The sequence below is a fragment of the Anopheles stephensi genome, chromosome 3 (genome assembly GCF_013141755.1).
Source record: "Anopheles stephensi strain Indian chromosome 3, UCI_ANSTEP_V1.0, whole genome shotgun sequence".
In the NCBI taxonomy this organism is placed as follows: domain Eukaryota; kingdom Metazoa; phylum Arthropoda; class Insecta; order Diptera; family Culicidae; genus Anopheles; species Anopheles stephensi.
The window spans coordinates 37,006,311-37,017,788 of record NC_050203.1 but is presented as its reverse complement, the minus strand read 5'-3'; the positions used below and the strand labels follow the sequence as shown (position 1 = coordinate 37,017,788).

General features: G+C 47.8%; 1 protein-coding gene across 2 annotated transcripts in view; it reads left to right on the top strand.

The window, feature by feature from the left end:
- Window positions 1-11,478, top strand: part of LOC118509655 (homeobox protein araucan-like) — a 106,482-nt gene that overhangs the window by 35,587 nt on the left and 59,417 nt on the right. The gene's annotated exons all lie outside the window — the stretch shown is intronic.

The following is an 11,478-nucleotide window of genomic DNA, read 5'->3' as shown; positions in this document are numbered from 1 at the left end:
ACAAATTGTCTATCGGGAATCATATTTTACAGAGCAGAGGAAAAAAGTCAACCTCAATTACCTGCCGTGAGGACTTTACCTGAAGTCGAAGCATCCCGCTATTCTCCAACACTTTCGCGACATTAGCCCAAGTAAAGACTGCTCGAGAGGCGAGTTCCATTTCTCCATCTCTCCGGGGGAAAAAGCCTCACCATGGCGGAAAAAGCCGGCAAATGATGATGGTTTTTGGAGTAATGCCTTTTTATTTTGGAAGCACCAGTTAGTTCCCAACAGGCGTCAAGCGCGACGGTTCATTAGCGAAAACCTCGGGCTTTCGCTCCTGGAGTTTCGACGTGGTCCTCCTTTTTGGTGGATATTCCTGGTGCTCGAGAAGTCATCCGTCGGGTACTGTACGGGTTTTGCGACACGAAAAATGAATTGATCCTGCCACAACCTAACAGTAATTCACCGATTGCTTCCGTTACGATCAAGAGGAGACAAAAAAGGAGCCCCGAACAACGAATATAACGCAGCTCCGGCCTTGTAGCTCGCTGCTATCCAGTTTTCAAGGCGTTGAGATCGTTTTTTTTTGCCACCGCTGATGACTGCAGGCAACAACTGTGGAACTGTGAAATTATTCGCGTCACACACATCGCCGGCACTCAATTTTCGGGTTGACCGGAAAAGCAAGAAAGCGGCAAAAACCATACGGGCGCAATGTCCCAAGACACACCAGCCAGCTAGCTAGCGCGTTCGACCGTAGCCAAACGTCATCTTCAACGCCGAACGTCAGCAGCGTTGCCGGGTGATGTCGGGCGGATTTGCGGCCCATGCAGGCAGACTTGTGACTTGTGACGAAAATGTGCGCACGATGCGCGAAAATTTGGACCCGAACCTCCAAACGGGAGCAGCATAAAGGCTAGCAAAACAACCACCCGACAGACAAGATGCAGCCTAACAAAAGGCTTCCGATGCGTGCTGTCTTCTGCGCCAGTGTTCCATCCGTGGCCGGTTGACAATCCCGCGAGACGGCAAACACGACAAGGGGTTTCCGATGCGGTTTTTCCTGCATCATTCGCTGCCCAACGGGTTGAGATTCGGCAAGTGACATCTTCTTCACTCCATTTACTCCGGAGCCGGCTCCCTTGCCCACCCTACCCTACCCAATTCGGATGGGAATTCCGTTGCCGGCCCGCTGTGTGCGAGCGAGTAGTGGAAAACAGGAATCTCATTAATTAATTATAATTTAAGACGAAATGAACCAAGCGACAGATCCGTCGCTCTGGTTTCGCTTCACCGTCACCGTCTGAGTGCGATCTGTTTTTTTTTATTCGTGTTTGAGCTTATTTCGATGCGCTCCCGCCCGGACGACGAGTCTTGAATGAAGATGCTAACACGGCGCTGCACTTGATTTCGAGCCGGTTGGAAAATTGAGCCACGCACTCGACGACGCACGCACACCGTGTGTGTGTGCATTGGACGCACTTCACAAAAATGTTCTAATTGAATTTTCTTTTTCCTTGCATTCCCGTTATCCACCACTGTCCGTGGGGACCGCCCGAGTGCCGAACTCCACGCCCGGAATTCGGCAAAACTGTCAGCAACCGTTGACCAATTCCATTGACCAGAGTTGAGCTTCTTCCGCGTGTCCGTGCTTCAATTCACAATGCGTGAACAGACTTTCAGTGTGCGTTTTTTTTCTCTCTGCCTCTCTCTCTTTCTCTCCGTTATCACTCACCGCATGAAATACATGAAGAGAATTGCAATTGAACATACGATCGATCGATCGATCGATTTGCTGTCCGATTCGAATCGCCGGGGCAAGAATGCTTCGAAATTGCGACCGCGAAGCAGCACGGCGCAAAAACTTGCCAAAATCACGTACAAATCAATTTAATTAATTTACAATTAATTTATCAATGTTCAAATTGATAAATATTTATACTAACCGTTTGGCAGGGGTTTTGCACGCACGCAGCAGGGCAGAAGGGGCTCCGAGCGCTAACGCTTACGGTCACGCTAAAGGTACCAAACGTTCTGCGCCAAACGCGACAGGTGAGATCCCAATCGTGCCGTTGATCTTGCGTTCGAAGTTCGTATCTTGCGCTCGGCACGCTGCGGAAGATTGGGAGCCAACTTTTCGAGCGCGAATCGAGAAGAATCGGTTAGGTTAATCGAATCACAATCAGTATCGTTAGGATAGGACAGCATAAGATATTCGTTTTCCCTTTATGATGAGGAACTCTGAACTCTTTGTGCGATTTTGTTGTAGAATTAGACATTAAGAAAACGTATCAGTGCAATTAGCCAAAACACAAACAGACCGCATCAATACATACTTCAAATCCCCAGCAAATAACTCATTGTGTCACATGAGTTGTGCAAAAGCGGTCATATTCGAAATTGATGTCGTACAGTGTTTCGTCCTTCAAGGATCGATTTACACGCTCCGGACGAAATCGGAACGGCACGGCAGGAGACTTCCCGAAAAAAAACGTGCCCAAAACAAAGAAGGGAAACCCTAAACGGGATAGTTTTGTTAGAACTATGTGGCCGTTTAGGCACTTTCTTGTCCACATTTCCGATGGCACGTTCATGACCATGACCAGCGCAGAACAGTGGAGACCCGATAAACCCCTGTGAAGCTAGAGCTGTGAGATGGTACATGTCTTGTGCGTAGAGTGTGAATCCCTTGGTTCTGGCCACATGCTTACCATGTCCTGTACTGTGCGATTCTCGCTACAAAACTCGGCTAGATAGATATCCTTTTTTCTGCCAAAAAAGGTCCTGTCTGATCGTCTGCCGTTGGACTTTCGTCTTCTTTTCGAACGTCTGAGGGAAGAAAAAACTAACGAAATTCCAACCAGTCAGCCACCAACCATATGCTGCCTGCATCGTTCAATCAATATAGTGGCCATCCGTTCAGCGAAGGCCCGACACTTTGCATCGAGCGCAGGCATGATGTCATCGGAAAAATTTGGAACACAGCTCCGTCTGGACAAATAAATATGTCAACATTTTGTTTGCGTTCCTTTCGTCGGTTCCAAAACGTTTTTTTTTTTTCGTTTGTGCTTCTTCGGTCCCAATACATTCCTCAAACTGATGGGACGATTCTCTGTCTCTCTCTCTCTCAAGATCCCGCTTCTTACGATGTGCGAACCACTGATCACTGCATCTTGCAACAGTAATGCACAATATTGATCTTCAAGCGGTGGCAAATCGCACTTAACAGGCAGCACCCGAAACTCTTGCCAAGTGCGTAAAAGGAGCTTAAAGCGACGCAAATATGCACTTAATAGGTAGCGGTGAAGTTAAGAAAAGCACCAGCACCATGCCCATGCAAGTCCGCTAGGGACGTGCGAGAAGTGTCAGTTACGGGCGACGGTCGACGAGCAAACACATCACACCTCAGGGCAGCCCATGGTCCGGGTGCATCCAGGTGGAGAACAATTCGCCTGCGAGCGCCTCCCATTGCGGGCCGGCCAATTCCCACGGGCAATACTCGATCGTTGGGCCCGATCGATCGCTCGATATGCTGAGCAAGTGCGACGCGATTTGGACAAAAGAATGTAGAACGTTTCCTTGAGCTTCGGCTGCACGAAACCTTCTCCCACCGGTGAGGAGAACACGGCTTTACACGTGACATTGCGATGGCGTCCCCGACCGGGTAGCCTGCCTTAATCGGTTATGAGCGGTCCGGCTGAACTCCGGCGCGGCGAGTGTATGCCAAAAATGGGCACCTATCTACGACTGGGCCGCGCCGTTCCGATGCTCTGCACAATTTTCCGCCACCAAAAGCAATCGGCAATCGGTGATCAGCGATCTTTACCAGAAGCTTCAGCGGGAGCAAGCATAAAAAAAGGGGTGGATATTTCACTCCAGTTTTCTCCTGTTCGCTTCCTTCTTGCGGCGATTCTTGGCGAACCGTACCTGCGACAAGGGAACCCACCACACACGGGAGCGATTCTGTCAACCAGAATCGTCGTAACGGCGAGGAACGCACCGGTAAAAACGAACGTTACACATCGAGCATTCCATTCGCATCTTTTCACCTTCCCAGTTTGCACCGGTTCCTCGCGCCCGATTCTGTCCGGGTTTTTTTTTTTTTTTTTTTTTTGGGGGGAAAGAGTTGTGCATTTTGGGAATGATTTATTATGTTGCTGTTTACACTTTGTCGCAGTCGCTACTCGATAGACACATTCGTGAAGGGCAAGGTAAAGGAAGCGATAGGCAGTGCAAGACCGTTCGCCCCAAAAAAATGAACCAAAAATATTGGGCAGCAAAGGTACTGTGTCGCAGCGATATCAGAAATTCATATTTTTCCGAAACTCATCATCAATATTATCAGCGCATCGTATAGCAGCAAAACGATGCGATTCTGGAACTGATTGAGGCAGGAAAAAAAAACGAGGGACTTGTAAAGGCAGAGAAGAAGAATTTGGGACGTCCAGAGCTGAAACTACATTCACTTGCTGAGGCAACAGGCAATACCGCCCCTAAGGGTGCAATTGGACGTCATGAGGCCGGCAGCAACAAATCAGAGTACGATTTTTCTTAGGAAATGCACAGTCCCGTACCGTGGCGAGTAGGCTTCAGAGCCTGCAAGAGTACATAAATTATTGGGAAGTCGCACGACCGTCGGGGGATACTTCTGCGTACCCTGGGACCTGCGGATTGCATCTTATCGGTGGATATTTCGGGCAGAATTCTGGCGAAAATTCATGCGACACCCTCGAGACATCCGATATCCTTTGGGAAGTTAAGGTAAAAGATTGGTAGCCGGTTGATATCGCTGTATGCCGAAAGCTATGCTCCTTACAACATGTAAATCTCGCAGATCGAGAGAGACACTACGAGCACGTAATAAACGAAAGAAGAAAAACAATCGCTAAACGTTTCCGGTGAATGGTTGGTTGCCTTACATTAATGGTTGTTTGAAGTTTGAAACGCTTAAAAGAGCATAATAACTAACGCTAACAGAAAACGGAAAGCCCTTCCCGACGTGGAAACGTGCAAAAATAGCCATAAATGTACAGCATCGAATCCCAAAAAATCAAAACCCGATAAAAATTGTATATTCCAGGGGATGCTTGAAATTGATGGCGCTGGAACGTAAAATTGATAAGGAACCTCTCGTCTCGTCCAGAAGGCAGCGGCGGGTTTTCGGTCGGTCTCATTGAATTAATAATTCATAATGGTATAAAAATGTTGAAGATGATGTCAATAATTTATAAAGATTCGACAAACTCTGGTGCAGTTCGCAGTCGCAGTGCTCTTCATTTCCACGAAAGGATCGTACGCCGCGATAAAAATGCACATCTACGGACAACAGAGCCCTCCGGATGACTTCTCTCGTACCCTTACTGGGTCCGTTATGATTCGTTCCTTGATCGGGTTTTTTGGTTTTCTTCCCCCCGCGCGCGTGTGTGTGTGTGTGTGTTTCGCGAGCCACTCACTGTTCAACGCAGAAACCGTGGCCGAAGGGCAATTGCAACGGAGTCTGTCAGTTTAGCTGATGAACAAGTTTCAGCGCCTTTTGAAAGAAGTCTTTCGGCGGAACGGAGATGCGCAGGGCGATGGGCGTTGGGGAATGGCCGGCTTTTGATTTCACAATTCAATAAGCACTTCATATCGTGTTCCTTTGTGGCGAGAACCCATCACCTTTTTCTACCGGCTCCGTAAGGCGCCTCTACAGAGACGGTTCAGGTTCAGGCGTACATCTGCAACAGGTGAAACACGTGAGATGGCGTTGCACGTTGAATTGTATGAATGGGCACTGTGTGAAATGGGTGTATTTGTTGTGTTGTAGCTTTCGTTTGCTTCACACAGTTTATCGCAAGCATATGCTCAAATCAAGGCATCAACACGACGCCACACGAGCCTTCTGCAGGCCTGATGGCCTGGCAGTGAGCTATTTGCGTCGAGCGAAATCCCTTTACCATTAACATAATTGGTATTTTATTCAAATGTCTTCAAATGTGCACCACATGTGGGGGTTGGTAGTGGCAAAGACAGCGGAAGGAAAAAAGAAACCGAATGGACCAAAAACTGGCTTCCAGCAGTTCGGAGGAAAAACAACATTAAGAATCGCACTTGTACTATTGGTGCAAAATCTGCAATTGCTCGTCCCAAGTTTAGCAGCGTGTTAACATCTCCCTCGAGAGTATCATTCGGCAAACCTTTTAAAGTTTTGAAACCTTACTTGCTTTCCTTATAGGGTTTTTACTGGTCTGCTCTGGTCAATCGATTTTGCTACAACTAAAAGGCTTAGGACTTTATCCGGCAAGTTTGGCCATTGGGCGGGAATGGGATAAAATTGATTTTCACCAGGGATAATATCGGCCCATATGTTACGTTACTTCATGCGACACATACGCACCCCCTTTTTTGCAGCCGTGCATGCAATGCCACTAGGTCATATAATCCCCATAGCATCCCTCAACGGTGGGTGGGCTATTGTTTGTTTCTGTTTCGAGGCTGGTGGAAGATAAATTTGGTTTTTTTATGGGAAAAAAATGTACAAAAAACACTGTCACAAGCGTTAAAGGTGTGAGATCGTTCAAGGAGAATCAGCGCGTTCATCCCAAATGGAGAGTTATGGTAAACCGGGTTTACTGGGAGTGTACATATTTTGACTTCATAAAGCGATCAGTGGACTGGTGGGTGAATTAAATGCGCGGCATTGTATGAATCCACTCAGCCTAACAATATTTAACCTGAATCCGGTTCGTACACTGTAACCTAGATCAATCGCACTGCTAAAGACCACCAGTGAGGTTCTTAACTAATGTGTTCCCATTAGGAGAAAACCTTTTCTTTTGCCTTCCGACCACTTTACCTATCCTTCGTTGTGGTTTTGGTGAGAACAACGGCAGCGAAGCAAGAAAGGGGAGACGCCATGTCAAAGTCAGAGGTTGTGGTCCTAACTAGAACCTCACACTCCACAGACAATACCCGTGCCGGTCTGTATAACCCTCGCTGTAGGCTTCTCCGGCAGCAGGTGCTCGTGGTGTGTGTGTGTTCAGCGTCAAAACGCATGACGTTCAAACCGCACGCACATGATGGATTGTCCATTTGTCCAGATAATAATATTTATATCTCAATTAATGTAATTTATTGTGGACCGCCGTCCCGAATTCAATCCATCCTGGGTGTACTTTGCGTTACGTCGCTCGGGGGCGCACCGAGCTCCTACCAAAGCTTCCAAGGTCCTTGCTGAAGGCCAGTCGACCGGCACGCCAGCTAAAAGGTGCGAACACACGGCCTCGTGCGGTTGGAGTACGCAGAATTTCTCGAAGGCCAACTTGAACTCACTCTTGGGACTCGCTGCTTGGATTCGCTCGTCAAACACACAGATCGTGAAGATCTCCCGTCCGCTTGCTTTCGATTGATTGTGCGCGAGCGAAAAAAAAAAGATTGATTAAAGTTTTGCTCCCAGCGATAAACGGCGGCGTTATTGGTGCATAATGTCGATCCTCGTCTTTTTTGCCGACGGGCTTCGATGATGCGCCCCGTTAATAACGATATTCACCGAAATTTATGATCGTTATTATGGAAACAAAAACCCGATCGTCGCACATAACCGACGTTAAGAACATTTGCTACAAAATGCTCTGCTCTGTTTCGTGGTACTGCTCGGGGCGGATCGCGACCAGATCGCGACGAGATCGCCGAGATGTGGAGAGCTTTTAGAGCGAGGGAGAACGAAAACCAAAAAAATGTATGCTAATATATTTACGACCGTAATGTTTAAGCACCGGGCGTCTGACCGGCACCGGGACCAGGACCCGATGCCGTATGCAGACGGCTGATGAACGTCAACTTCGTTCCGCGGGGAGAAATGCCGACAACCTTGAGCGACGGAGACCTGGGGCATACAGGCAGGTGAAGCACTATCGACGTGTGATCGCGATCTACTTTAAATGTTCCTCGGGCGATTGGGATGGAAACTGAAGCTGAACGCTTATCACGTTAACCTTTCATTATCGGTGCGGCGTTGACTAACTGGTGATATTCATTAGCAAACGCGAGCGTTAGATTGATCGTGCAGCTCGATCGGTCCAAGTCTCAGAAAAATATTCTAGAGTCGTACAAATTTGAAGGAAGCTGCTGGGGAGTCTAGAGAATCTGAGAAAAAAAGAAAGATAAAGGAGAACAGATTAAAAGACAAAGATATTCTTGCGGACGATCGAGTTCTAGCCCCATAAGACCCCGGCCAAGAAGCCAGCATCCTCCGGCGGGTGTTGTGTGGGAAACGGGAGGCAGCCCAAGACCCAAGAAAGTGGACAGTAATAAATCATCCGCATGTCCTCACGCAGTGCAGAGCTCGTGGTCGATGGGTGTATATCGATGGCGAACTTGTCCAGAAGTTAGCGGAAAGGCAACATCGAAGAAGAAGTGTGGAGCAAGAAACAAAAAATCGCAAAACCTGTCCATCGTCATAACGCAGGATACCCGTTTCGCCTCATAAAAGCTGCGGAGGTAAGCAAAGTCTAGTTACACCTTCGTGGTCCTTAGTCCTGGCTTCAAACGCAAGCAGGGAGAGGAACCATGTGCCGAGCCATGGGAAAAAGACGTGGCACAACCCAGGCTTCTGAACAGTGTCCCCGGAGGGCTCAGCCCCGTACCGTATGCGAGGCGGGCTCCCGGTTGTGTGGCTTGTAAAACTTTCATCACATCAAAAGCAGTGATATCATTATCGTTGAATGTTATCAAAATATTTCAATAAATTGTCAATAAAACGATTTATCTCAACAAATTTATCTCACATTTATAATGTCGCCATAGTCGGACTCGCTCCGGGGGTGGGCTGGTGGAGGGCGATCGCCGGTTCGGACGCGATGTCGAGATGTCGCGATGTTCTTCGTGCCGGTGAACCGGGGCTCACCGCGGTCTGGTTAGCGCGGTAGCTCATAATAATTTCAGCCCATTGTCGTAGAGGCTTTTTTTGCAGTTGCTGATGCCTTCCCCACATTTGGTTCTTGCCGTCTCCGGTCCGTCACATCATTTTCCGCGTGCGTCCGCGGGCATCGAGACGGGCCTGGCGGTAATATTTCGTCACGCTTTTCATCGTGAAAACTGATCGTACAGGCGCAGGACCAAAATCGTGAAGAGTGGAAGAGAAAAAACGCCAATCCATATTACTACGGTCCATATCGTGCCATATCCATCCATCCATCTGACGGGAAATGGGGATGGTGTAATTCTGGAGCCATGATGCCAGGGATGTGCATGCGCCTCCGATACGCATCACACGCAGTAGCCACATTCTCAGGATGATGCCTGCAAGCAATGAGGCGTAGTGCAAAAAACAACTACATCGATCCTTTAGATCCTTTGTCAGACGTGGTTGTGCAAAACACTGGCAAGAGAGAGAGAGCGAGAGACTTAAACCAAACACTGTTCAAGAGATTGAGCGAGACCGAGCGCAAGATTGGCCAGAACAGGTTGCAGCAGTAGTAGAAAGAGAGCTCAGGGAACACTCACCGAGGCACGTCCTGGCCCCTCCGCCAGAGGGAGTTTGTACGGGCCCGGGTAACGGAACGCACTCGTCGCATACGGTGCAGATACGTTGTACTGATAAGAGTTTCCTGAACCACATCCACCTTTCCTCTCCCTCTTCCCCTGTCAACGCTCCTGTTGCCTCCGGGTCGTGGCGTGGTTGGGGTATGAGTTTTAAGGGATTTCGCATGGTGTACTCGCATGTTCAGCTCTGCGCCAAAGACCATTCGAAGGTAAAAATATCGATCTCAGAACGGTCGGGTTACGATAAGTAATGGCAGCAGTGGGAAAAGCAAGCATCCAGGATGCAAAAACGGGCCTGCCTTAAAGTTTTGGGGTGGCTTTTTACTGCAATCGCCATCCGGATCCGGTTTGTGCGACCTCCCCTAACTCCCTAGCTACCTGCAGACGGACTATTTTTGTGAAGTAATGAGCGAACGTAAAAAAAAAAAACGTAACTTCGTATCGGGGGTTCAGCTTTGCAAATTTTGTACGCATTACCTACGCCCGGTAGCGCTTCAACGGATGCGTTTACGCATACATTATGCCGTCCGTTGGGGCGAACAGCATAAACAAAGGTTAAAACAATGAGCTCGCCTCAGGGAACGACGCATCTCGCACTCGGTGATGATAGTGCATTATCGATTCACAAACAGAGTTTTTGTTTTGTTTTCGGTGGGGATTTTTACAGAATAAATGCCATACATTATGCTACAACGATTTCACACTTTATATCGACGTGAGTAAGCTTGAATTGCGTCAAAAATTACTATCATCCACGGGTGTCCTATACACCGATGCCGATGAGTGCGTTTAGGCTACTCGAATTGAAATTCGGAAGGCCTTATTAAGGGTTGTTTTTTTTTCGGTTGCTCGAAAGGACTGCCAGCTTCAGCATACGGTGGGCGAAAACGGGTTTCGTTATTATCCGGAGCTATTACCACGGCTGGTTCATCATTGTTATTATTATGCTTATGCTGCACCTCCGTTTGGTGCCGGCCACTCGATTGACGCTCTCGAATGGTGTTATTTGCATTCTTTAATAAACGTTCATTTTGATCCGCTTTGATTGGTTTTGAATCTTTTTTTTTCTGGTCTTTTGGTCCCTTTTCCTGTTTTTTTTTTTGTTGGTCAGTGTGTGGTTTTGCACTGTCGCCCCGAGGAACAATGGAGGTGAATTGTTGTATTAACAACAACCAAAAAAAAAGCTTCGGAAGTGTTTATGCAAATTTGTGCCCCATGCCTATAAATATGGTGATTTTCCGCTCCGAAACAAAATGCATTACAATCACGAGTGATAATCGATCGATTTTCAATGAGATACGGCGGGTAAACATGCGTCAAAATTCAATCCCGGTCGGCTGGTGTGACGGGAAGGTCCATAAAAACCTACGTCAAAATGGATCATTAACTACATCCTTGTTGTTTGGTGGGGGGAGTAAGTTTTCAGCTATCAGAATTAGAAGCTACAATAATTAGCTCCATTAAAGTCATGAGGGCATACGGGAGATATAGCCCATCATAGCAATAATACAAGCACGCTAGTAAAACATGATAAAACTTTACATCCCTCCGGTCCACCGGTCAACCATCCGTCAGGCCATAACGGATCCGACATTTAAAAGAGCTGTCAATAAACTGCTGTCATCTGCTTAGTCCACCATGCTCCAGACGGGCGAGATAGAACGAAAAAAACAAGACAGTAAATGGCAATTGTTTGCTACCACTCCGCAACAATAAACCACTTTACGAGAGGCAAATGCGCTCACTGACACACACACACCAAAGAGTTGCGGTATTGCATGGCCCTTGGTCATGTCTATCTTTCTGCTGTTGTTGTTGGTTTAAATGATAATGATGATGACGGGGATCGGGCACCATTAAAAGACACTAAATAGTTCTTCAACGGTTCCCGGTCACATCCATCCGCCGTGTCCGAGCCGTATGGGCTGGTGAGTTTCCTGCGACCTGCCGCCGAACGGCCAGTGATTTGTGGGC